The 26,253-nt window shown below is 46.6% G+C and overlaps 1 protein-coding gene across 2 annotated transcripts in view; it reads right to left on the reverse strand.

Annotated features, from left to right (window-relative positions):
* Positions 1 to 23,865, reverse strand: part of GPR4 (G protein-coupled receptor 4) — a 49,126-nt gene extending 25,261 nt beyond the window's left edge. The window contains exon 1 of one of the 2 annotated variants that reach the window (XM_073642105.1): positions 23,726 to 23,865. The gene's annotated coding sequence lies outside the window, so the exon portion shown is untranslated. Of the gene's footprint in view, positions 1 to 23,721 lie in introns of both variants that reach the window. The other variant, XM_073642104.1, reaches the window with a different exon arrangement.
* Between the last annotated feature and the right edge of the window lie 2,388 nt (positions 23,866 to 26,253).

The following is a 26,253-nucleotide window of genomic DNA, read 5'->3' on the forward strand; positions in this document are numbered from 1 at the left end:
GATGTGTACTGTGTCTGTGATTGCTGGGTGCAGGAGGGCGCAGTCGTGTAGGTGATGTGTACTGTGTGTGTGATCGCTGGGTGCAGGAGGGAGCAGTGGTGTAGGTGATGTGTACTGTGTCTGTGATCGCTGGGTGCAGGAGGGAGCAGTGGTGTAGGTGATGTGTACTGTGTCTGTGATCGCTGGGTGCAGGAGGGAGCAGTGGTGTAGGTGATGTGTACTGTGTCTGTGATCGCTGGGTGCAGGAGGGAGCAGTGGTGTAGGTGATGTGTACTGTGTGTGTGATCGCTGGGTGCAGGAGGGTGCAGTGGAGTAGGTGATGTGTACTGTGTGTGATCGCTGGGTGCAGGAGGGCGCAGTGGTGTAGGTGATGTGTACTGTGTCTGTGTGATCGCTGGGTGCAGGAGGGTGCAGTGGTGTAGGTGATGTGTACTGTGTGTGATCGCTGGGTGCAGGAGGGAGCAGTGATGTAGGTGATGTGTACTGTGTCTGTGATCGCTGGGTGCAGGAGGGAGCAGTGGTGTAGGTGATGTGTACTGTGTCTGTGATCGCTGGGTGCAGGAGGGCGCAGTGGTGTAGGTGATGTGTACTGTGTCTGTGATCGCTGGGTGCAGGAGGGAGCAGTGGTGTAGGTGATGTGTACTGTGTCTGTGATCGCTGGGTGCAGGAGGGAGCAGTGGTGTAGGTGATGTGTACTGTGTGTGTGATCGCTGGGTGCAGGAGGGTGCAGTGGAGTAGGTGATGTGTACTGTGTGTGATCGCTGGGTGCAGGAGGGCGCAGTGGTGTAGGTGATGTGTACTGTGTCTGTGTGATCGCTGGGTGCAGGAGGGTGCAGTGGTGTAGGTGATGTGTACTGTGTGTGATCGCTGGGTGCAGGAGGGAGCAGTGATGTAGGTGATGTGTACTGTGTCTGTGATCGCTGGGTGCAGGAGGGAGCAGTGTTGTAGGTGATGTGTACTGTGTGTGATCGCTGGGTGCAGGAGGGAGCAGTGATGTAGGTGATGTGTACTGTGTGTGTGATCGCTGGGTGCAGGAGGGAGCAGTGGTGTAGGTGATGTGTACTGTGTGTGATCGCTGGGTGCAGGAGGGAGCAGTGATGTAGGTGATGTGTACTGTGTGTGTGATCGCTGGGTGCAGGAGGGAGCAGTGGTGTAGGTGATGTGTACTGTGTGTGTGATCGCTGGGTGTAGGAGGGTACAGTGTTGTAGGTGATGTGTACTGTGTGTGTGATCGCTGGGTGCAGGAGGGAGCAGTGATGTAGGTGATGTGTACTGTGTGTGTGATCGCTGGGTGCAGGAGGGCGCAGTGGTGTAGGTGATGTGTACTGTGTGTGATCGCTGGGTGCAGGAAGGCGCAGTGGTGTAGGTGATGTGTACTGTGTGTGTGATCGCTGGGTGCAGGAGGGAGCAGTGGTGTAGGTGATGTGTACTGTGTGTGTGATCGCTGGGTGCAGGAGGGCGCAGTGGTGTAGGTGATGTGTACTGTGTCTGTGATCGCTGGGTGCAGGAGGGAGCAGTGGTGTAGGTGAAGTGTACTGTGTCTGTGTGATCGCTGGGTGCAGGAGGGCGCAGTGGTGTAGGTGATGTGTACTGTGTGTGTGATCGCTGGGTGCAGGAGGGCGCAGTGGTGTAGGTGATGTGTACTGTGTCTGTGATCGCTGGGTGCAGGAGGGAGCAGTGGTGTAGGTGATGTGTACTGTGTCTGTGATCGCTGGGTGCAGGAGGGCGCAGTGGTGTAGGTGATGTGTACTGTGTCTGTGTGATCGCTGGGTGTTGGAGGGTACAGTGTTGTAGGTGATGTGTACTGTGTGTGATCGCTGGGTGCAGGAGGGCGCAGTGATGTAGGTGATGTGTACTGTGTGTGTGATCGCTGGGTGCAGGAGGGCGCAGTGGTGTAGGTGATGTGTACTGTGTCTGTGTGATCGCTGGGTGCAGGAGGGTGCAGTGGTGTAGGTGATGTGTACTGTGTGTGATCGCTGGGTGCAGGAGGGTGCAGTGGTGTAGGTGATGTGTACTGTGTCTGTGTGATCGCTGGGTGCAGGAGGGCGCAGTGGTGTAGGTGATGTGTACTGTGTCTGTGTGATCGCTGGGTGCAGGAGGGTGCAGTGATGTAGGTGATGTGTACTGTGTGTGTGATCGCTGGGTGCAGGAGGGCGCAGTGGTGTAGGTGATGTGTACTGTGTCTGTGTGATCGCTGGGTGCAGGAGGGCGCAGTGATGTAGGTGATGTGTACTGTGTGTGATCGCTGGGTGTAGGAGGGCGCAGTGGTGTAGGTGATGTGTACTGTGTCTGTGATCGCTGGGTGCAGGAGGGCGCAGTGATGTAGGTGATGTGTACTGTGTGTGTGATCGCTGGGTGCAGGAGGGCGCAGTGGTGTAGGTGATGTGTACTGTGTGTGATCGCTGGGTGCAGGAAGGCGCAGTGGTGTAGATGATGTGTACTGTGTCTGTGATCGCTGGGTGCAGGAGGGAGCAGTGGTGTAGGTGATGTGTACTGTGTCTGTGATCGCTGGGTGCAGGAGGGAGCAGTGGTGTAGGTGATATGTACTGTGTGTGATCGCTGGGTGCAGGAGGGTGCAGTGATGTAGGTGATGTGTACTGTGTCTGTGTGATCGCTGGGTGCAGGAGGGTGCAGTGATGTAGGTGATGTGTACTGTGTGTGTGATCGCTGGGTGCAGGAGGGCGCAGTGATGTAGGTGATGTGTACTGTGTCTGTGTGATCGCTGGGTGCAGGAGGGCGCAGTGGTGGATTCATGGAAATGTTGAAAGGTAAGATGTGAGCCTCATTATATGCACGGCTGGTGACTGGTGTTTGGCTTCTGGATCACATTTCCATTAGATTTCTTTCCTCCTTCATGCCAGGAGCAGCACATGGAGAAATGACGGTTAATTGCTTAACTGCTCAATTATTAATTAAAGACAAATATTCAGAAAAAAGCACTAATTACTACAGCTGAGCATCTCCCTCGTCTAATCACAATTTACCATTTATTGAGAAAATGGGAAGAGACTAAAGTGTTAATTATCAATCAATAAACTATTTATAGCTTAATGTCTGAATACCTGTATTTATGGAAATAGGAAATAAAGTAGAATGATTACTTAGGGAAAGTTCATCAAACCATGATTGTGCCAGCTGTGCATATAAGAATATATACAGACAATACCCGGGTTATACCCGCTGGACATATATAATTATATACAGACGATACCCGCGTTATACCAGCTGTGCATATATAATTATATACAGGAGATGCCCAGGTTATACCAGCTGTGCATATATAATTATATACAGGAGATGCCCTGGTTATACCAGCTGTGATTATATTATTATATACAGGAGATGCCCATGTTATACCAGCTGTGCATACATATAATTATATACCGACGATACCCTGGTTATACCAGCTTGCATATATATATATATATATATATATATATATATATATATATATATATATATATATATATATAATTACTAGCTATTGAACCCGTTCAACGCCCGGGAGGCGAGCGAGCATTTTTATTGGTATATGGTCTCCCATGCTGGTATGTGCTGCCCCCATCCTTGTATTTATGCTGCCCCCCTCCTGTCCCCACCATCCTATCCTGGTATGCATGGCACCCCTCACCCCCATCCTGGTATGCATAGCACCACTCATCCCCATCCTGGTATGCATGGCACCCCTCATCCCTATCCTGGTATGCATGGCACCCCTCACCCACAATCCTGGTATGCGTGGCACCCCTCACCCTCAATCCTGGTATGCATGGCACCCCTCAACCACAATCCTGGTATGCATGGCACCCGTCAACCCCAATCCTGGTATGCATGGCACCCTTCAACCCCAATTCTGGAAGGCATGGCACCCCTCATCCCCAATCCTGGTATGCATTGCACCTCTCAACTCCAATCCTGGTATGCATTGCACCCCTCACCCACAATCCTGGTATGCATGGCACCCCTCAACCCCAATCATGGTATGCATGGCACCCCTCACCCCCAATCCTGGTATGCATGGCACCCCTCAACCCCAATCCTGGTATGCATGGCACCCCCTCAACCCCAATCCTGGAAGGCATGGCACCCCTCATCCCCAATCCTGGTATGCATTTCACCCCTCACCCCCAATCCTGGTATGCATTGCACCCCTCACCTCCAATCCTGGTATGCTTGGCACTCCTCATCCCCAATCCTGGTATGTATGGTATCCCTCATCCTGGTATGCATGGTACCCCTCACCCCCATCCTGGTATGCATGGCACCCCTCATCCCAAATCCCGGTATGCATGGCACCCCTCAACCCCAATCCCGGTATGCATGGCACCCCTCATCCCCAATCCCGGTATGCATGGCACCCCTCATCCCCAATCCCGGTATGCATGGCACCCCTCATCCCCAATCCCGGTATGCATGGCACCCCTCATCCCCAATCCCGGTATGCATGGCACCCCTCATCCCCAATCCCGTTATGCATGGCACCCCTCATCCCCAATCCTGGCATGCATGGCTCCCTCATCCCCAATCCCGATATGCATGGCACCCCTCATCCCCAATCCCGATATGCATGACTCCCTCATCCCCAATCCTGGTATGCATGTCACCCCTCACCCCAATCCTGGTATGCATGGGCCCCTCATCCCCAATCCTGGTATGCATGGCTTCCTCATCCCCAATCCTGGTATGCATGGTACCCCTCATCCCCAATCCTGGTATGCATGGCACCCCTCATCCCCAATCCTGGTATGCATGGCTCCCTCATCCCCAATCCTGGTATGCATGGCTCCCTCACCCCTATCTTGGTATGCATGGCACTCCTTATCCCTATCCTGGTATGCATGGGCCCCTCATCCCCAATCCTGGTATACATGGTACCCCTCATCCCTATCCTGGTATGTATGGTACCCCTCATCCGTATCCTGGTATGTATGGTACCCCTCATCCCTATTCTAGTATGTATGGTACCCCTCAGCCTAGAATGCATGGCACCCAATCCCTCATCCTGGTATGCATGGCACCCCATCCCTCATCCGGGTATGCATGGTACCCCACATTCCTATCCTGGTATGTATGGTACCCCTCATCCCTATTCGGGTATGCATGGCACGCCTCATCCCTATCCTGGCATGCATGGGCCCCTAATCCCTATTCTAGTATGTATGGTACCCCTCATCCTGGAATACATGGCACCCAATCCCTCATCCTGGTATGCATGGCACCCCATCCCTCATCCTGGTACCCCGCATTCCTATCCTGGTATGTATAGTGCCCCTCATCCCTATTCTGGTATGCATGGTACCCCTCATCCCTATTCTGGTATGCATGGCACCCCTCACCCCCCAATCCTGGTATGCATGGTCCCCTCATCCCCCAATAATGGTATGTGTGGTACCCCTCATCCCCCAATCCTGGTATGCATGATCCCCTCACCCCACAATCCTGGTATACATGGTCACCTCACCCCCCCAATCCTGGTATGCATGGGCCCCTAATCCCTATTCTAGTATGTATGGTACCCCTCATCCTGGAATGCATGGCACCCAATCCCTCATCCTGGTATGCATGGCACCCCATCCCTCATCCTGGTACCCCGCATTCCTATCCTGGTATGTATAGTGCCCCTCATCCCTATTCTGGTATGCATGGTACCCCTCATCCCTATTCTGGTATGCATGGCACCCCTCACCCCCCAATCCTGGTATGCATGGTCCCCTCATCCCCCAATAATGGTATGTGTGGTACCCCTCATCCCCCAATCCTGGTATGCATGATCCCCTCACCCCACAATCCTGGTATACATGGTCACCTCACCCCCCAATCCTGGTATGCATGGTCCCCTCACCCCCCAATCCTGGTATGCATGATCCCCTCACCCCACAATCCTGGAATGCATGGTCCCCTCACCCCACAATCCTGATATGTGTGGCCCCCTCATTCCTCAATCCTGGTATGCATGGTCCCCTCACCCCACAATCCTGGTATGCATGGTCCCCTCACCCCACAATCCTGGTATACGTGGCCCCCTCACCCCACAATCCTGGTATGCGTGGTCCCCTCACCCCACAATCCTGGTATGCATGGTCCCCTCACCCCACAATCCTGGTATGCATGGTCCTCTCACCCCACAATCCTGGTATGCATGGTCACCTCACCCCACAATCCTGGTATGCATGGTCCCCTCACCCCACAATCCTGGTATGTGTGGCCCCCTCATCCCTTTTATGCTGTACACACATACAAAAAAAATAAACAATTATACTCACCTTTCTTCCCTGTACTCCAGCGCTTCTGTGTCCTGTTATGCCAGAGGCCGGGGAAAGAGTGCGGCGCCGGAGGACAGCGCTGTCCGGCGCCATTTTGCTGAGGACACACTGCAAATGTGTCTTCAGTAAAATGGCGCCAGATATCGCTATGCGCATGCGCCGATCCGACGCCCCACTCCTTCCCCAGTCTCCGACGAAGAGAGAGGCGCCTTGGCAACGCTCCTCCCGGTCAGGTAAGTATGTAAGTATGGGTTCAGTGTCTACGCATACCGCGATCTCCGGCGCCATACACTCCTCTTACCTGTAACGGCTGGATGCGGTCTTCTGTCTGGAGCCAGACTGCGCGTTACACATGCGCAGTCTATAGAGGCTTCAGACAGAGGGGCGCTTAGCCGATTATATTATAGATATATAGAATACAGACAATACCCAGGTTATACCAGCTGTACATATCTAATTATATACAAAGGATGCCCAAGTTTTTCCATCTGTGCATATTTAATTATATACAGGAGATGCCCAGGTTATACCAGCCGTATATATATAATTATATAAAGAAGATGCCCAGGTTATACCAGCTGTACATATATAATTATATAAAGAAGATGCCCAGGTTATATCACCTGTACATATATAATTATATACAGAAGATACCCAGGTTATACCAACTGTACATATATAATTAGATACAGAAGATGCCCAGGTTATACCAACTGTACATATATAATTATATAAAGAAGATGCCCAGGTTATACCAGCTGTACATATATAATTATATACAGGAGATACCCAGGTTATACCAGCTGTACATATATAATTATATACAGGAGATACCCAGGTTATACCAACTGTACATATATAATTAGATACAGGAGATGCCCAGGTTATACCAGTTGTACATATATAATTATATACGGAAGATACCCAGGTTATACCAGCTGTGCATATAAGAATATATAGAGACGATACCCAGGTTATACCAGCTTCTCACTAAATTAGAATATCATCAAACAGTTAATTTATTTCAGTTGTTCAATACAAAAAGTGAAACTCATATATTATATAGAGTCATTACACGCAGAGGGATCTATTATATAGAGTCATTACACACAGAGTGATCTATTATATAGAGTCATTACACACAGAGGGATCTATTATATAGAGTCATTACACACAGAGGGATCTATTATATAGAGTCATTACACACAGAGGGATCTATTATATAGAGTCATTACACACAGAGGGATCTATTATATAGAGTCATTACACACAGAGGGATCTATTATATAGAGTCATTACACACAGAGGGATCTATTATATAGAGTCATTACACACAGAGGGATCTATTATATAGAGTCATTACACACAGAGGGATCTATTATATAGAGTCATTACACACAGAGGGATCTATTATATAGAGTCATTACACGCAGAGGGATCTATTATATAGAGTCATTACACACAGAGTGATCTATTATATAGAGTCATTACACACAGAGGGATCTATTATATAGAGTCATTACACACAGAGGGATCTATTATATAGAGTCATTACACACAGAGGGATCTATTATATAGAGTCATTACACACAGAGGGATCTATTATATAGAGTCATTACACACAGAGGGATCTATTATATAGAGTCATTACACACAGAGGGATCTATTATATAGAGTCATTACACACAGAGGGATCTATTATATAGAGTCATTACACACAGAGGGATCTATTATATAGAGTCATTACACACAGAGGGATCTATTATATAGAGTCATTACACGCAGAGGGATCTATTATATAGAGTCATTACACACAGAGGGATCTATTATATAGAGTCATTACACACAGAGGGATCTATTATATAGAGTCATTACACACAGAGGAATCTATTATATAGAGTCATTACACACAGAATGATCTATTTCACGTGTTTATTTCTGTTAATGTTGATGATTACGGCTTACAGCCAATGAAAACACAAAAGTCATTATCTCAGTAAATTAGAACAATTAACAAAAAAACTCTGCAAAGGCTTCCTAAGCGTTTAAAAAGGTCCCTTAGTCTGTTTCAGTAGGCTCCACAATCATGGAGAGGACTGCTGACTTGACAGATGTCCAGGCAGATGTGCCGTCAGTTTTTTCTGCCTTATCGCGGCTACCAGGTACACATGAATTAGCCAATTTATGTGCTAAGATTTCTCATTTATTTCTATTTTCTAGAGCAGTAATGCTATTCAAATTTCATATATTTCATGTTCGCATACTTAGGCTGTGTTCACACGATGCGTATTTCATGCGTTTCCGCGGCGTTTTTGCAGTTGCGTAAACGCCGCGGAAACGCATGAAAAACGCATGGTAGAAGGGCAGCAATGTTCCCCAATGGAAATCCGCATGTGCTGTGCCCATGATGCGGATTTTTCCGCAGCGTTAACGCTGCGGTCAAAAATCCGCAGCATGTCAATTAATTTTGCGGAAACGCGGCGATTTCGCCGCCATTGACTTGCATTAGAACGCGCCAATTCCGCAAGACAGCATTTGTACTTGTGTAATTGGTGCGTTCTAATGTGCGGATGGTACCCGGGTGTGGAGGAGAGGAGAGTCTCATCCACACCCAGGTACCATTAAAAAAGCTGTAAAACAAGAATAAAATAAAAAATATATATATATACTTACCATCTGTCGGCCCGCGCAGCGCTCCCGCTTGGTTCCCGGCACTTGCAGTGAGTTGTAGGACCTGCGGTGACGTCAGAGTCATGTGACGGGTCACGTGACGCTGACGTCGGCAGGTCTTTCAATTCAAAGTTGCCGGCAGCCGGGAGAACGGAGTGAGCAGGACAGCGCGGGCCATCAGAGGTAAGTATATACACTCTCTCGGGTCACACTGTATAAATCCATGCTGTTTGCATGGATTTATATAGTGTGACCTAGTTATCAAGCACTTTCCAGGTGATGCTAAAATCGCCTGGAAAGCGCTTGTCAATCTGCATGCGGAAACGCATGTGAATCTGCATGTGGATCCGCATGTATTCTGCAGGAAAAACGCATGCACAATCTGCATGCGTTTTTTCTGCCAGGGAGATGCAGAAATGATGCAGAAATTTTCTGCTTCATTTCTGCATCGTGTGCACATACCCTTAGCGTTGCAGCGTGCTGCTTTGTTTGTTAGTATTTTATGGAGGTAGCGGCTCCTAGTAAGCACCTGTTCACACCTAATTCTTGTATTGGAAGTGCCGTCAGTTTTTTCTGTTTCTATGTTTAAGCTTTGACTGAGCACTCCACCTCTATGCTCTAAACATTTCAAGGCCCTGGAGTGGCCTAGCCAGTCTCCAGATCTAAACCCTATAGAAAACCTTTGGAGGGAGTTGAAAGTCCATGTTGTCCAGCGACAGCCCCAAAACATCACCGCTCTAGAGGAGATCTGCATGGAGGAATGGGCCAACATACCAGCAACAGTGTGTGCCAACCTTGTGAAGACTTACAGAAAACGCTTCACCTCTGTCATTGCCAACAAAGCATATATAACAAAGTATTGAGATGAACTTTTGTAATTGACCACATACCGTATTTTTCGGACTATAAGACGCACTTTCTTCCTCCAAAATTTTGGAGGAAAATGGGGGGTGCGTCTTAAAGTCCGAATGTTGGGGGGGTGAATATATATGTGGTGTGTCGGGGTAGCGGTGGAGGAGCGGGGCACAGGAGGCAGCAGCCGCCCGCTGCAGCCTACACTGTCCCCGCTGCTAAAGAAAATGAATATTCACTGCTCCCCACGTCCATGGGGCGTGGGGAGCACTGAATATTCATGCTCCTTAATAGCGGCACACAGTGTAGCCGCGCTGCGGCTCCTGCTGCTGCCGGAATCGCCTGTGCCCGCTATTAAAAGGCATGAATATTCACCCCCTCTCCACGCCCATGGGTGTGGGGAGGGGGTGAATATTCATGCCCTTTAATAAGTGGGCACACGAGATAGCCGGCAGCAGCAGGAGCCGCAGCGCGGCTACACTGTGTGTCGGCTATGAAGGAGAGTGAAGTCACTGCTCCCCGCGCACACAGTCCCGGCGTGGGGAGCAGTGACTTCTGGCAGCTGATCTCTCCTTGTGAGCCGCGCATGGCAGTGACGTCATGCACGGCTCACATGGAGAGATCAGTGCAGGCAGACAGGACGCAGCGCTGGAGGAGAGAAGAAAGGTGAGTAGGAGTGTTAATTTTTTTTTTTATGTGCAGTGTAATGCAGCGACTTGCTGGCATTACGGTAATGGTCCAGGATGTGTTTTACCTGACCATGTACCTTCCCCCTCAGGTGACTGGTCACATGACTGTGACATAGCACAGGTCCTGCGCGCACAGAATGTCTGTCTGATCACATGACTGTGACATCAGCAAGGTCCTGTAAGTGTGTGTGTGCACGGGATGCATATATAAACCCTGCTTGATGGGAGACAGGTGTGTTCGGTGTGAGGCGTGAGGCCTGTGCTCCGTGTGTGTGGGACACCGTTTGTGAGAGGCCTAGTGAGGCCGAGTGAAGCCTGGCAGCCTGAAAGGCAAAGCCTGGATCCTGTGTGGATGCTAGTGGCCTTGGAAGGCAGAGGCTTGAGGAAGAGTCCTGAAAGGCAAAGCCTGGATCCTGTGTGGATGTCAGTGGCCTTTGAGGGAACGACAGCTAGAGACCCCGACCTGGAAAGCCGCAAAGCCACAGTGGTGGCAAGCCTAATGGACTGCAGCAGCTAAACCAGGCAAAGGTAATACACTTTGTTATATGGACACTTGTATGGACATTGCTATTTTATTACCTTGCTGAAGGCTGCTACTTGGGCCACTTGGGCCTGTCTGCTACTTGAGAGACTCCCGGATGTTAAGTGTGTAAACATGCCGGTGATAAACTAAGATGGACTGTGTGAACTGTGGTTTATGAAGTGTAATAAACTGCAGCATTAAGAAATACCGGAAGGACATTGCTGGTGTGCTTTGATTTACCCGGTGCAGTGAGTATTCCCCATTATGATGACTAGTGCTGCCTTACAGCAGCCTGATGGGGATTAGGGGGGCCATACATAACAGGATAAGGATGAGGGGTGCCATGCATACCAGGATAGGGATTAGGGGGACCATGCATACCAGGATAGGGATTAGGGGTGCCATGCATACCAGGATAGGGATTAGGGGTGCCATGCATACCAGGATAGGGATTATGGGTGCCATGCATACCAGGACGGGGATTATGGGTGCCATGCATACCAGGACAGGGATGAGGGGTGCCATGCATACCAGGACAGGGATGAGGGGTGCCATGCATACCAGGACAGGGATGGGGGGGTGCCATGCATACCAGGACAGGGATGGGGGGGTGCCATGCATACCAGGATAGGGATTATGGGTGCCATGCATACCAGGATAGGGATTATGGGTGCCATGCATACCAGGACGGGGATTATGGGTGCCATGCATACCAGGACAGGGATGAGGGGTGCCATGCATACCAGGACAGGGATGAGGGGTGCCATGCATACCAGGACAGGGATGGGGGGGTGCCATGCATACCAGGACAGGGATGAGGGGTGCCATGCATACTAGGAAAGGGATGAGGGGTGCCATGCATATCAGGACAGGGATGAGGGGTGCCATGCATATCAGGACAGGGATGAGGGGTGCCATGCATATCAGGACAGGGAAGAGGCGTGCCATGCATATCAGGCTAGGGATGAAGGGTGCCATGCATACCAGGATGGGGATTGCTGTGCCATGCATACCAGGATGGGGATTGCTGTGCCATGCATACCAGGATGGGGGTTAGGGGTGCCAAGCATACCAGGATAGGGATGAGGGGTGCCATGCATACCAGGACAGGGATGAGGGGTGCCATGCATACCAGGATAGGGATGAGTGGTGCCATGCACACCAGAATGGAGGGATGCCAGGCATGCCAGGATGGGGATGGGGACCACGTAAAAAAGGAGGGGGGGGGGCATATATACCAGGATGGGTGATATTGTCAGAATTGGGGGATATTAACCCAATACCAGTGTCAGCAGAAGACCCCCTCCCCCTTAAAAGTGCATCATGACCACATTTTTTGCTTACATTTTTTTTATTTTCCTCCTCTAAAACTTAGGTGCGTCTTATAGTTCGAAAAATACGGTACTTATTTTCCACCAAAATTTGAAAAAAAATTATTTCCAAATCAGACAATGCGATTTTCAGGATTTGTTTTCTCACTTTGTCTCTCATAGTTGAGGTCGACCTATGATATCAATTACAGGCCTCTCTCATCTTTTTAAGTGGGAGAACTTGCACAATTGGTGTCTGACTAAATACTTTTTTGCCCCACTGTAATTATATATGCACAGCTGGTATAACCTGCGTATCTCCTGTATATAGTGATAATTATATATGTACAACTGGTATAACCTGGGCATCCTCTGTATATAATTACACATGCACAGCTGGTATAACCTGGGTATCTCCTGAATTTAATTATATATGTACAGCTGGTATAACCTGTGTTTCTCCTGTATATCATTATATATGTACAACTGGTATAATCTAGGCATCCTCAGTTTATATTTATGTACAGTATGCACAGCTGGTATAACCTGGGTATCTCCTGTGTATAATTATATATGTACAGCTGGTATAACATAAGCATCTCCTGTATATAATTACAAACAGTGGTGTCAAAAAGTGTTTGCCCCCTTCCTGATTTCTTATTCATTTGCATGTTTGTCGCACTCAAATGTTTCAGATCACAAAACAAATGTAAATATTAGATAAAGGTAACACAAGTAACCACAAAATGCAGTTTTTAAATGAAGGTCATTATTATTAAGGGAAATAGAAATCCAAACCTACAGGGCCCTGTGTGAAAAAAATGATCGCCCCCTAAACCTAATAACTGGTTGGGCCGCCCTTAGCAGCAACAACTGCAATCAAGCAATTGTGATAACTGACAATGAGTCTTTACAACGCTCTGGAGGAATTTTGGCTACTCATCTTTGCAAAATTATTGTAATTCAGCCACATTTGAGGATTTCCGAGCATGAACCGCCTTTTTAAGGTCCGGCCACAGCATCTCAATCGGATTAAGGTCCGGATTTTGACGAGGCCACTCCAAAGTCTTAATTTTGTTTTTCTTAAGCCATTCAGAGGTGGAATTGCTGGTGTGTTTTGGATCATTGTCCTGCGGCATAACCCAAGTGCGCTTCAGTTTGAGGTCAGGAACAGATGGCCGGACATTCTCCTTCAGGATTTTTTTGGTAGACAGCAGAATTCATGCTTCCATTTACCACAGCAAGTCTTCCAGGTCCTGAAGCAGCAAAACAGCCCCAGACCATCACACTACCACCACCATATTTTACTGAGGGTCTAATGTTCCTTTTCTAAAATGCTGTAATACTTTTACGCCAGATGTAATGGGACATACACCTTTCAAAAAGTTCAATGTTTGTCTCGTCAGTCCACAGATTATTCTCTCAAAAGTCTTGGCGATCATCAAGATGTTTTCTGGCAAAATTGAGATGAGCCTAATGTTCTTTTTTTTTTTTTTTTTGCTCAGCAGTGGTTTTAGTCTTGGACCTCTGCCATGCTGCCATTTTTGCCCAGTCTCTTTCTTATGGTGGAGTCATGAACACTGACCTTACCTGAAGCAAGTGAGGCCTGCAGTTCTTTGGATGTTGTTGTGGAGTCTTTGGTGACCTCTTGGATGATTCGTCACTGCGCGCGAGGTAATTTTGGTCGGCCGGCCACTCCTGGGAAGATTCACTATTGATCCATGTTTTTGCCATTTGCGGATAATGGCTCTCACTATGGTTCGCTGGAGTCCAAAAGCTTTAGAAATGGTTTTATAAACTTTTTCAGACTGATAGATCTCAATTACTTTGTTTCTCTTTTGTTCCTGAATTTCTTTGGATTGCAGCATGATGTCTAGCTTTTGGGGATCTTTTGGTCTACTTCACTTTGTCAGGTAGGTCCTATTTACCGTAAGTAATTTCTTGATTGAGAACAGGTGTGGCAGTAATGAGGCCTGTGTGTGGCGAGGGAAAATTAACTCAGCTTCTCAAAGATGTGATAAACCACAGTTAATTTATGTTTTAAGGGTGGGGGGGGGGGGGCGATCCCTTTTTCACGCAGGGCCCTGTAGGTTTGGATTTCTTTTTCCCTTAATAATAAAGACCTTCATTTAAAAACTGCATTTTGTGTTATCTTTGTGTAATATTTACATTTAAGTGTGAGAAAGATGCAAAAAAAATAAGGTCTAAGGGGTAACGTTTCTCCTTGTGGAGAGTGACACACCAGCTCTGGCATGTCAAGGTAAGGAGGCTTAGTCGCCATGCAATGCTCCTCTTGGAAATTTAATATGCAAATTGCCTCTTCAGAGAAAAAGTGGACTTGAACTCTATAGCGCCAGCTATTAGAAGCAGCAATCCTGCAAGTCACAATCAACCCTTCCAATAGGTGGCGCTATAGAGTACAAGTCCTCTTTTTCTCTGAAGAGGCAATTTGCAAAAAAAATAAGAAATCAGGAAGAGGGCAAACACTTTTTCACACCACTGTATGTACAGCTGTTACAATCTGTGTATCTCGTGTATGCAGTATAATTACACAGCTGTACATACGTAATTATATGCAGGAGATGTCCGGTTATACCAGCTGTACATATATAAGTATTTACAGAGGATGCCCAATTATACCAGCTGTACATATAAGATTATATACAGACTATGCCCAGGTTATACCAGCTGGACATATATAGTTATAAACATATGATGCCCAAGTTATACCAGTTGTACATACATAATTATATACAGGAGATGCCCAGGTTATACCAACTGTACATATGTAATTATATACAGGAGATGCCCAGGTTATACCAGCTGTACATATGTAATTATATACAGAAGATGCCCCAGTTATACCAGCTGTTCATATATAATTATATACAGGAGATGCCCAGGTTATACCAGCTGTACATATATAATTATATACAGGAGATGCACAGGTTATATCAGCTGTACATATATAATTATATACAGCAGATGCCCAGGTTATGCCAGCTGTACATGTATAATTATATACAGGAGATGCCCAGGTTATACCAGCTGTACATATATAATTATATACAGGAGATGCCCAGGTTATACCAGCTGTACGTATATAATTACATACAGGAGATGCCCAGGTTATACCAGCTATACATATATAATTATATAAAGGAGATGCCAAGATTGTACCAGCTGTGCATATATAATTATATAAAGGAGATGCCCAGGTTGTACCAGCTGTACATATATAATTATATACAGGAGATGCCCAGGTTATACCAGCTGTACATATATAATTATATACAGAAGATGTCCAGGTTGTACCAGCTGTGCATATATAATTATATAAAGGAGATGCCCAGGTTGTACCAGCTGTGCATATATAATTATATAAAGGAGATGCCCAGGTTGTACCAGCTATACATATATAATTATATACAGGAGATGCCCAGGTTATACCAGCTGTTCATAAATAATTATATACAGGAGATGCCCAGGTTATACCTGCTTTATATACAGTATATATATATATAATTATATACAGGAGATGCCCAGGTTATACCAGCTGTACATATATAATTATATACAGGAGATGCCCAGGTTATACCAGCTGTACATATATAATTATATACAGGAGATGCCCAGGTTATACCAGCTGTTCATAAATAATTATATACAGGAAATGCCCAGGTTATGCCAGATGGTCTTATATAATTATATAAAGGAGATACCCAGGTTATACCAGCTGTACATATATCGTTATATACAGGAGATGCCCAGGTTATACCAGATGGTCATATATATCTATATAAAGGAGATGCCCAGGTTATACCAGCTATACATATATAATTATAAACAGAGGATGAGGGCTTACGGGGCAGTAATGCCGGGTACAGAGGAGTAGGATGTGGGGTTACGGGGCAGTAATGCCGGGTACAGAGGAGTAGGATGTGGGGTTACGGGGCAGTAATGCTGGGTACAGAGGAGCAGGATGTGGGGTTACGGGGCAGTAATGCCGGGTACAGAGGAGCAGCTTGTGGGGTTATGGGTCAGTAATGCTGGGTACAGAGGAGCAGGATGTGGGGTTACGGGGCAGTAATGCCGGGTACAGAGGAGCAGCTTGTGGGGTTATGGGTCAGTAATGCTGGGTACAGAGGAGCAGGATGTGGGGTTACAGGGCAGTAATGCCGGGTACAGAGGAGCAGCTTGTGGGGTTATGGGTCAGTAATGCTGGGTACAGAGGAGCAGCTTGTGGGGTTACGGGGCAGTAATGCCGGGTACAGAGGAGCAGCTTGTGGGGTTATGGGTCAGTAATGCTGGGTACAGAGGAGCAGGATGTGGGGTTACGGGGCAGTAATGCCGGGTACAGAGGAGCAGCTTGTGGGGTTACGGGGCAGTAATGCCGGGTACAGAGGAGTAGGATGTGGAGTTACGGGGCAGTAATGCCGGGTACAGAGGAGCAGGATGTGGGGTTACGGGGCAGTAATGCCGGGTACAGAGAAGCAGGATTTGGGGTTATGGGGCAGTAATGCCGGGTACAGAGGAGCAGGATGTGGGGTTACAGGGCAGTAATGCCGGGTACAGAGGAGCAGGATTTGGGGTTACGGGGCAGTAATGCCGGGTACAGAGGAGCAGGATTTGGGGTTACGGGGCAGTAATGTCGGGTACAGAGAAGCAGGATTTGGGGTTACGGGGCAGTAATGCCGGGTACAGAGGAGCAGGATTTGGGGTTACAGGGCAGTAATGCCGGGTACAGAGGAGCAGGATTTGGGGTTACAGGGCAGTAAGGCCGGGTACAGAGGAGCAGGATTTGGGGTTACGGGGCAGTAATGTCGGGTACAGAGAAGCAGGATTTGGGGTTACGGGGCAGTAATGCTGGGTACAGAGGAGCAGGATTTGGGGTTACAGGGCAGTAATGCCGGGTACAGAGGAGCAGGATTTGGGGTTACGGGGCAGTAATGCCGGGTACAGAGGAGCAGGATTTGGGGTTACAGGGCAGTAATGCCGGGTACAGAGGAGCAGCTTGTGGGGTTACGGGGCAGTAATGCCGGGTACAGAGGAGCAGCTTGTGGGGTTACGGGGCAGTAATGCCGGGTACAGAGGAGCAGGATGTGGGGTTACGGGGCAGTAATGCCGGGTACAGAGGAGCAGGATTTGGGGTTACGGGGCAGTAATGCTGAGCGGAGATTAGAGTTTGTAGCCCCAGGCGAGAGATTAGATGGTGTCAGGACTGCTGGTGTCAGCTACCTTGTGGTCTTGGTTAATTTGTCTAGACACTTTTTAAATGAGACTGCTCCTACGACTGTCTCTTTTTGTGACAGGTCATTAGGTTTCGTCATGGGAGAGAAACAGAGGCAGAAGGGGGGTCATAGTGTGATTAATGTGCTGTCCACTTTGCATATAAATATTTACATATTAGAAGCGATTAGGAAACGAGACAACGCCACAGAGTGCTGCAAGGAACAGGAGGGTGTAGGAGTGACAGACAGTGCCAGGGGGAAAGAGCAGAGGGGGTGATAAGGCAAGAGACAGAGGTGATAGGAGAGTGCTGCTATAGAGACAAGCCAGCACCAGGGAAAGTACTGGGCAGATGTGAGACACCTGAGACAAAGTTCAGATGAGAGACTGTCAGAGCAGAGATGCAGTGCTGGAGAGAGATCAGTAAGAGACTGAGCCGTCTGCCAAAAGCCTCAACATAGAAAGTGTGAAAGATGAAGGAGAGCGGAGGGAAAGCTATTTAGAGTGCAGGGCTGAGTGCAAGAGAGGATGGGAAACAGAGGAGAGTGCAGACGAGACCGCAGGAATAGAAACAGATACAGGTGAGAAACAGTCCAGCAAGAGTGCAGGAATAGAGATGACGAGGATGAGACATGATATAGTCCAGGATCACAAATGAGACAGCATCAAAAAAATAAATAAATTTGAGGACACAATGCAGATTTCAGAGTTCGTGCCTGTGCACACGGATGGGTTTTTAAGGACAAAAATAAGTTTTCTACTGGAAACCGCTTTCGTAAAATGCTGAGAGTTTGGATTTGTGTTTTGTTCACTGAAGCAGTCTTTTTGAATTGTTTAGGAAGATTTTTTTTTCTTGAAGTGTTATTTCCAGCCATTTGATTGGACAGCGCATAGTTTGGAGCAGATTTCATCAATAACCGCTTCAAAGAAATGACATGCACTTTATTTTTCCCATCAACTGTTTGTCACGGCCTGAAGCGGAAAAGAACGCTTAAAACAGTGAACAGCAAAGAGGTTTTACTATAGAATCCTCCAATGCATTTCTATCAAGGGTTTTTGAAGTAGAGGAGTGAAAAAAAAGCTACGTAATGTTCAAAACGCCTAATACATGAGAGCGCAGCATTACAGGAGTGTGCCCATGGTTGGCAATGAGAGGACTGCCGAGGAGACGTCAAAGTCATGGATGAGAGTGCAGTGTTACAGAGGAGAGTATAGGATTATGGATGAGAGCGCCGCATTACAGAGGAGAGTTTAGGATTATGGATGAGAGTGCAGAATTACAGAGGAGAGTTTAGGATTAAGGATGAGAGTGCAGCGTTACAGAGGAGAGTTTAGGATTACGGATGAGAGTGCAGCATTACAGAGGAGAGATTAGGATTATGGATGAGAGTGCAGCGTTACAGAGGAGAGATTAGGATTATGGATGAGAGTGCAGCATTACAGAGGAGAGATTAGGATTATGGATGAGAGTGCAGCATTACAGAGGAGAGTTTAGGATTATGGATGAGAGTGCAGCGTTACAGAGGAGAGTTTAGGATTACGGATGAGAGTGCAGCGTTACAGAGGAGAGTTTAGGATTATGGATGAGAGTGCAGCATTACAGAGGAGAGATTAGGATTATGGATGAGAGTGCAGCATTACAGAGGAGAGTTTAGGATTATGGATGAGAGTGCAGCATTACAGAGGAGAGTTTAGGATTATGGATGAGAGTGCAGCATTACAGAGGAGAGTATAGGATTATGGATGAGAGTGCAGCATTACAGAGGAGAGTTTAGGATTATGGATGAGAGCGCAGCATTACAGAGGAGAGTATAGGATTATGGATGAGAGTGCAGCATTACAGAGGAGAGTTTAGGATTATGGATGAGAGCGCAGCATTACAGAGGAGAGTATAGGATTATGGATGAGAGCCCAGCATTACAGAGGAGAGTATAGAATTATGGATGAGAGCGCAGCATTACAGAGGAGAGTATAGGATTATGGATGAGAGCGCAGCATTACAGAGGAGAGTATAGGATTATGGATGAGAGCGCAGCATTACAGAGGAGAGTATAGGATTATGGATGAGAGCGCAGCATTACAGAGGAGAGTATAGGATTATGGATGAGAGTGCAGCATTACAGAGGAGAGTATAGGATTATGGATGAGAGCGCAGCATTACAGGGGAGAGTATAGGATTATGGATGAGAGTGCAGCATTACAGAGGAGAGTATAGGATTATGGATGAGAGCGCAGGATTACAGGGGAGAGTATAGGATTATGGATGAGAGTGCAGCATTGTAGAGAAGAGTTTAGGATTATGGATGAGAGTGCAGCATTGTAGAGGAGAGTTTAGGATTATGGATGAGAGTGCAGAATTACAGAGGAGAGTTTAGGATTAAGGATGAGAGTGCAGCATTACAAAGGAGAGTTTAGGATTATGGATGAGAGCGCAGCATTACAGAGGAGAGTTTAGGATTAGGGATGAGAGCGCAGCATTACAGAGGACAGTTTAGGATTACGGATGAGAGTGCAGCATTACAGAGGAGAGTATAGGATGATGGATGAGAGTGCAGCATTACAGAGAGTTTAGGATTATGGATGAGAGTGCAGCATTACAGAGGAGAGTTTAGGATTATGGATGAGAGTGCAGCATTACAGAGGAGAGTTTAGGATTATGGATGAGAGTGCAGCATTGTAGAGGAGAGTTTAGGATTATGGATGAGAGTGCAGCATTACAGAGGAGAGTATAGGATTATGGATGAGAGTGCAGCATTACAGAGGAGAGTTCAGGATTATGGATGAGAGTGCAGCATTCCAGAGGAGAGTTCAGGATTACGGATGAGAGTGCAGCATTACAGAGGAGAGTTTAGGATTATGGATGAGAGCGCAGCATTACAGAGGAGAGTTTAGGAGTATGGATGAGAGTGCAGCATTACAGAGGAGAGTTTAGGATTATGGATGAGAGCGCAGCATTGTAGAGGAGAGTTTAGGATTATGGATGAGAGTGCAGCATTGTAGAGGAGAGTTTAGGATTACGCATGAGACTGCAGCATTACAGAGGAGAGTATAGGATTATGGATGAGAGCGCAGCATTACAGAGGACAGTTTAGGATTACGGATGAGAGCGCAGCATTACAGAGGAGAGTTTAGGATTATGGATGAGAGTGCAGCATTGTAGAGGAGAGTTTAGGATTACGCATGAGAGTGCAGCATTACAGAGGAGAGTTTAGGATTATGGATGAGAGTGCAGCATTGTAGAGGAGAGTTTAGGATTATGGATGAGAGCGCAGCATTACAGAGGACAGTTTAGGATTACGGATGAGAGCGCAGCATTACAGAGGAGAGTTTAGGATTACGGATGAGAGTGCAGCATTACAGAGGAGAGTATATGATTATGGATGAGAGTGCAGCATTACAGAGGAGAGTTTAGGATTATGGATGAGAGCGCAGCATTACAGAGGAGAGTATAGGATTATGGATGAGAGTGCAGCATTACAGAGGAGAGTTTAGGATTATGGATGAGAGTGCAGCATTACAGAGGAGAGTTTAGGATTATGGATGAGAGTGCAGCATTACAGGGGAGAGTTTAGGATTACGCATGAGAGTGCAGCATTACAGAGGAGAGTTTAGGATTATGGATGAGAGCGCCGCATTACAGAGGAAAGTATAGGATTATGGATGAGAGTGCAGCATTACAGAGGAGAGTTTAGGATTATGGATGAGAGTGCAGCATTACAGGGGAGAGTATAGGATTATGGATGAGAGCGCCGCATTACAGAGGAAAGTATAGGATTATGGATGAGAGTGCAGCATTACAGAGGAGAGTTTAGGATTATGGATGAGAGTGCAGCATTACAGGGGAGAGTTTAGGATTATGGATGAGAGTGCAGCATTACAGGGGAGAGTTTAGGATTATGGATGAGAGTGCAGCATTACAGAGGAGAGTTTAGGATTATGGATGAGAGCGCCGCATTACAGAGGAAAGTATAGGATTATGGATGAGAGTGCAGCATTACAGAGGAGAGTTTAGGATTATAGATGAGAGTGCAGCATTACAGAGGAGAGTTCAGGATTATGGATGAGAGTGCAGCATTCCAGAGGAGAGTTTAGGATTATGGATGAGAGCGCAGCATTACAGAGGAGAGTTTAGGATTATGGATGAGAGTGCAGCATTACAGAGGAGAGTTCAGGATTACGGATGAGAGTGCAGCATTACAGAGGAGAGTTTAGGATTATGGATGAGAGCGCAGCATTACAGAGGAGAGTTTAGGAGTATGGATGAGAGTGCAGCATTACAGAGGAGAGTTTAGGATTATGGATGAGAGCGCAGCATTGTAGAGGAGAGTTTAGGATTATGGATGAGAGTGCAGCATTGTAGAGGAGAGTTTAGGATTACGCATGAGACTGCAGCATTACAGAGGAGAGTATAGGATTATGGATGAGAGCGCAGCATTACAGAGGACAGTTTAGGATTACGGATGAGAGCGCAGCATTACAGAGGAGAGTTTAGGATTATGGATGAGAGTGCAGCATTGTAGAGGAGAGTTTAGGATTACGCATGAGAGTGCAGCATTACAGAGGAGAGTTTAGGATTATGGATGAGAGTGCAGCATTGTAGAGGAGAGTTTAGGATTATGGATGAGAGCGCAGCATTACAGAGGACAGTTTAGGATTACGGATGAGAGCGCAGCATTACAGAGGAGAGTTTAGGATTACGGATGAGAGTGCAGCATTACAGAGGAGAGTATATGATTATGGATGAGAGTGCAGCATTACAGAGGAGAGTTTAGGATTATGGATGAGAGCGCAGCATTACAGAGGAGAGTATAGGATTATGGATGAGAGTGCAGCATTACAGAGGAGAGTTTAGGATTATGGATGAGAGTGCAGCATTACAGAGGAGAGTTTAGGATTATGGATGAGAGTGCAGCATTACAGGGGAGAGTTTAGGATTACGCATGAGAGTGCAGCATTACAGAGGAGAGTTTAGGATTATGGATGAGAGCGCCGCATTACAGAGGAAAGTATAGGATTATGGATGAGAGTGCAGCATTACAGAGGAGAGTTTAGGATTATGGATGAGAGTGCAGCATTACAGGGGAGAGTATAGGATTATGGATGAGAGCGCCGCATTACAGAGGAAAGTATAGGATTATGGATGAGAGTGCAGCATTACAGAGGAGAGTTTAGGATTATGGATGAGAGTGCAGCATTACAGGGGAGAGTTTAGGATTATGGATGAGAGTGCAGCATTACAGAGGAAAGTATAGGATTATGGATGAGAGTGCAGCATTACAGAGGAGAGTTTAGGATTATGGATGAGAGTGCAGCATTACAGGGGAGAGTTTAGGATTATGGATGAGAGTGCAGCATTACAGAGGAGAGTTTAGGATTATGGATGAGAGCGCCGCATTACAGAGGAAAGTATAGGATTATGGATGAGAGTGCAGCATTACAGAGGAGAGTTTAGGATTATGGATGAGAGTGCAGCATTACAGGGGAGAGTTCAGGATTATGGATGAGAGTGCAGCATTACAGGGGAGAGTTTAGGATTATGGATGAGAGTGCAGCATTACAGAGGAGAGTTTAGGATTATGGATGAGAGTGCAGCATTGTAGAGGAGAGTTTAGGATTATGGATGAGAGTGCAGCATTACAGAGGAGAGTTTAGGATTATGGATGAGAGTGCAGCATTACAGAGGAGAGTTTAGGATTATGGATGAGAGTGCAGCATTGTAGAGGAGAGTATAGGATTATGGATGAGAGTGCAGCATTACAGAGGAGAGTTTAGGATTATGGATGAGAGTGCAGCATTACAGGGGAGAGTTCAGGATTATGGATGAGAGTGCAGCATTACAGGGGAGAGTTTAGGATTATGGATGAGAGTGCAGCATTACAGGGGAGAGTTTAGGATTATGGATGAGAGTGCAGCATTACAGAGGAGAGTTTAGGATTATGGATGAGAGTGCAGCATTACAGAGGAGAGTTTAGGATTATGGATGAGAGTGCAGCATTACAGAGGAGAGTTTAGGATTACGCATGAGAGTGCAGCATTACAGGGGAGAGTATAGGATTATGGATGAGAGTGCAGCATTCTAGAGGAGGGTCTGGGGGTCACGCTGGGACATGCACATTACATCTTATTGAGAGGTCTCATCAGTCTTAGCTGTGGGTTTGTGACGGGGTATACGCTGGTTTTCTCACCTGCCTTATAGAGGATCGCTGTCCGGAGATGTAGTCAGGACCCCGACAGATCTTGTTGGAGCCGATAGAGTGTTAGCTCTGCTGGTTGAGAAGTGTCCTGGGCTCAATGCTCGACTCAACTGTACTGCGCTCAGCTTTGGCTCCGGAGATGGAGATAGATCCATGGGCTGGGCTAAATATTAACCCTTCCCAGAGCTGAGCCTTCCATAGCACAGACTGTGCAGAACCAGGAACCCAACTGGAGCAGAACATCGGCTGTATACATCAGGATAATTTCAGAGACCAATAGCTGAGGGGGTGTATATAGTCTAAAGTGACAGGTACACAGTGAGGAGGTGGATATAGTCTATAGTGACAGGTACACAGTGAGGAGGTGTGTATATAGTCTATAGTGACAGGTACACAGTGAGGAGGTGTATATAGTCTATAGTGACAGGTACACAGTGAGGGGGTGTATATAGTCTAAAGTGACAGGTACACAGTGAGGAGGTGTATATAGTCTATAGTGACAGGAACACAGTGAGGAGGTGTGTATATAGTCTTTAGTGTCAGGTACACAGTGAGGATGTGGATATAGTCTATAGTGACAGGTACACAGTGAGGAGGTGGATATAGTCTATAGTGACAGGTACACAGTGAGGAGGTGTATATAGTCTATAGTGTCAGGTACACAGTGAGGGGGTGTATATAGTCTATAGTGTCAGGTACACAGTGAGGAGGTGTATATAGTCTATAGTGTCAGGTACACAGTGAGGGGGTGTATATAGTCTATAGTGTCAGGTACACAGTGAGGAGGTGTATATAGTCTATAGTGACAGATACACAGTGAGGAGGTGTATATAGTCTATAGTGACAGGAACACAGTGAGGAGGTGTATATAGTCTATAGTGTCAGGTACACAGTGAGGAGGTGTATATAGTCTGTAGTGACAGGTACACAGTGAGGAGGTGTATATAGTCTATAGTGTCAGGTACACAGTGAGGAGGTGTATATAGTCTAAAGTGACAGGTACACAGTGAGGGGGTGTATATAGTCTATAGTGTCAGGTACACAGTGAGGGGGTGTATATAGTCTATAGTGTCAGGTACACAGTGAGGAGGTGTATATAGTCTAAAGTGACAGGTACACAGTGAGGAGGTGGATATAGTCTATAGTGTCAGGTACACAGTGAGGAGGTGTATATAGTCTATAGTGTCAGGTACACAGTGAGGAGGTGTATATAGTCTGTAGTGACAGGTACACAGTGAGGAGGTGTATATAGTCTATAGTGACAGGTACACAGTGAGGAGGTGTATATAGTCTATAGTGTCAGGTACACAGTGAGGGGGTGTATATAGTCTATAGTGTCAGGTACACAGTGAGGGGGTGTATATAGTCTGTAGTGTCAGGTACACAGTGAGGAGGTGTATATAGTCTATAATGTCAAGTACACAGTGAGGAGGTGTATATAGTCTATAGTGACAGGTACACAGTGAGGAGGTGTATATAGTCTATAGTGACAGGTACACAGTGAGGAGGTGTATATAGTCTATAGTGTCAAGTACACAGTGAGGAGGTGTATATAGTCTATAGTGACAGGTACACAGTGAGGAGGTGTATATAGTCTATAGTGTCAGGTACACAGTGAGGAGGTGTATATAGTCTATAGTGTCAGGTACACAGTGAGGAGGTGTATATAGTCTATAGTGTCAGGTACACAGTGAGGAGATGAATATAGTCTATAGTGACAAGTACACAGTGAGGAGGTGTATATAGTCTATAGTGTCAGGTACACAGTGAGGAGGTGTATATAGTCTATAGTGACAGGTACACAGTGAGGAGGTGTATATAGTCTATAGTGACAGGTACACAGTGAGGAGGTGTATATAGTCTATAGTGACAGGTACACAGTGAGGAGGTATGTATATAGTCTATAGTGTCAGGTACACAGTGAGGGGGTGTATATAGTCTATAGTGTCAGGTACACAGTGAAGGGGTGTATATAGTCTATAGTGTCAGGTACACAGTGAGGAGGTGTATATAGTCTATAGTGACAGGTACACAGTGAGGAGGTGTATATAGTCTATAGTGTCAGGTACACAGTGAGGAGGTGTATATAGTCTGTAGTGACAGGTACACAGTGAGGAGGTGTATATAGTCTATAGTGACAGGTACACAGTGAGGAGGTGTATATAGTCTATAGTGTCAGGTACACAGTGAGGGGGTGTATATAGTCTGTAGTGTCAGGTACACAGTGAGGAGGTGTATATATTCTATAGTGTCAAGTACACAGTGAGGAGGTGTATATAGTCTATAGTGTCAAGTACACAGTGAGGAGGTGTATATAGTCTATAGTGACAGGTACACAGTGAGGAGGTGTATATAGTCTATAGTGTCAGGTACACAGTGAGGAGGTGTATATAATCTGTAGTGACAGGTACACAGTGAGGAGGTGTATATAGTCTATAGTGTCAGGTACACAGTGAGGAGGTGTATATAATCTGTAGTGACAGGTACACAGTGAGGAGGTGTATATAGTCTATAGTGTCAGGT

Source organism: Phyllobates terribilis, unplaced genomic scaffold, assembly GCF_046119375.1.
Source record: "Phyllobates terribilis strain yellow unplaced genomic scaffold, ASM4611937v1 Scaffold_7__3_contigs__length_470593459, whole genome shotgun sequence".
Classification (NCBI taxonomy): domain Eukaryota; kingdom Metazoa; phylum Chordata; class Amphibia; order Anura; family Dendrobatidae; genus Phyllobates; species Phyllobates terribilis.